Raw genomic sequence first — 2,500 nt, 5'->3', positions numbered from 1 at the left:
GGAACGTGCGTACATACGTCCGTACGTATGTACGAACGTCCGGACGTAGGTACGTACGAACGAACAAACGAGCGTACGTAGTACGTACATTAGAATGAACAAACGAAATAACGAACAAACGTACGCACTTGTGAACGAAAGAAAGATGGAACGAACAAACAAACGAACGTACGTACGTCCGAGCGAACGTGCGTACGTCCGAACGAAACAATGAACGTACGTACGTCCGAACGAAACAATGAACGTACGTACATACGAGCGAACGAACCAACTTACGTACGTTCGTACTTACATATGTACGTAAGAACGTACAAATGAACGTAAATACAAACGAACGAATTAGCGAAAGAACGAAAGATCTAACGGACGACCGAACGAAAGAACGTACGTGTGTAGGTACGAAGAAACGAACAAACAAACGACACAACGAAAAACGAAGGTACGTTTGTACGTACGTTCATACGTAAGAATGAAGGAATGAACGAACGTAAATACGTACGAAAGAACAAACGTACGTACGTAGGAACGAACAATCGTACGTACGTACGTAAGAACGAACGAGCGTACGTACATGCGAACAAACGAATGAATGAAAGAAGAAACGAAATGAATAAACAAACGAACGTAGGTACGTAAGAACGAACGTACGTAGTACGTACATTAGAATGAACGAACGTACGCACTTGTGAACGAACTTACGCACTTGTGAACGAAAGAAAGATCGAACGAACAAACAAATGAACGTACGTAGTTCGAACGAACGACAGAACAATCGAAGGCACGAACGAACGAACGTACGCACTTATGAACGAACGTACGCACTTGTGAACGAAAGAAAGATCGAACGAACAAACAAATGAACGTACGTAGTTCGAACGAACGACAGAACAATCGAAGGAATGAACGAAAGAACGAACGAACGTACGTACGTACATAGGAACGAACTAACGAAAGAACGTACGTGCTTACGTTGTTCGTACTTGCGTATGTGCGTAAGAACGTACAAACGAACGTACATACGAAGGAACGAACTAGCGAAACAACGAAGGAACTAAAGAACGAAAGAACGTACGTGTGTACGTACGAAGAAACGAACAAACGAAGGTACGTTTGTACGTACGTTCATATGTAAGAATGAAGGAATGAACGAACGTAAGTACGTACGTACGAACGAACGTGCCTACATATGTACGAACGAACGACCAAACGATCGAAGGAACGAACGATAGAATGAACGTACGTACGTAAGAACGAACGATCGTACGTACATACGAACGAACAAACGAAGAAACGAAATGAATAAACGAGCGAACGAACGAAGGAACTAACGATTGAACGTACGAACGAACGAATGCAAGAACGTATGTACGAACGAACGAAAGAATGTACGTAAGTAAGTACGCACGAACGATCGAAAGAACGAACGAACGATCGTAATAACGTTCGTAGGTACGAACGAACATAACGTACGTGCGGACGAAGGAACGAACGTACGTACGAAAGATCGTACGTACGTGCATACATACGTACGAACGTACTTACGTATGTACGTGCGAACGTACAAACGAACGAACTAACGAACGAAGGAAAGAACGAGAGAATGAACGTACGTACGTAAGAACGAACGATCGTACGTACATACGAACGAACAAACGAAGAAACGAAATGAATAAACGAGCGAACGAACGAAGGAACTAACGATTGAATGTACGAACGAACGAATGCAAGAACGTATGTACGAACGAAGGAAAGAACGAGAGTGCGTACGTACGAAGAAACAAACGTACGAACGATCGAGGAAACAAAGGAACGTGCGTACATACGTCCGAACGTACGTCCGAAAGTAGGAACGTACGAATGAAGGAACGTACGTACGTATGACGTGCGTATGTATGTTCGTACGATGTTCGTCCGTACCTGCGTACGTACGTGTGTACGTACGTAGATGCGTATGTACGAACAAACGGACGAAGGAACGAACGAGAGAACGAAGCAACTAATAAAAGGTAGTACGTACGAACCACCTTTGTACGTACGAAATATATTTATATATATTTATTTATATATATATATATATATATTTATTTATATATATATATATATATTTATTTATATATATTTATTTATATATATATATATATATATATTTATATATATTTATTTATATATATATATATATTTATTTATATATATTTATTTATATATATATATATATATTTATATATATTTATTTATATATATATATATATATATATATATTTATATATATTTATTTATATATATATATATTTATATATATTTATTTATATATATAAATATATATATATTTATATATATTTATTTATATATATATATATATATTTATATATATTTATTTATATATATATATATATATATATATATTTATATATATTTATTTATATATATATATATATATATATATTTATATATTTATTTATATATATATATATATTTATATATATTTATTTATATTTATATA

Source organism: Octopus bimaculoides, chromosome 23, assembly GCF_046866305.1.
Source record: "Octopus bimaculoides isolate indiv1 chromosome 23, ASM4686630v1, whole genome shotgun sequence".
NCBI classification, from domain to species: Eukaryota; Metazoa; Mollusca; class Cephalopoda; order Octopoda; family Octopodidae; genus Octopus; species Octopus bimaculoides.
This window is presented reverse-complemented; position numbering follows the sequence as displayed.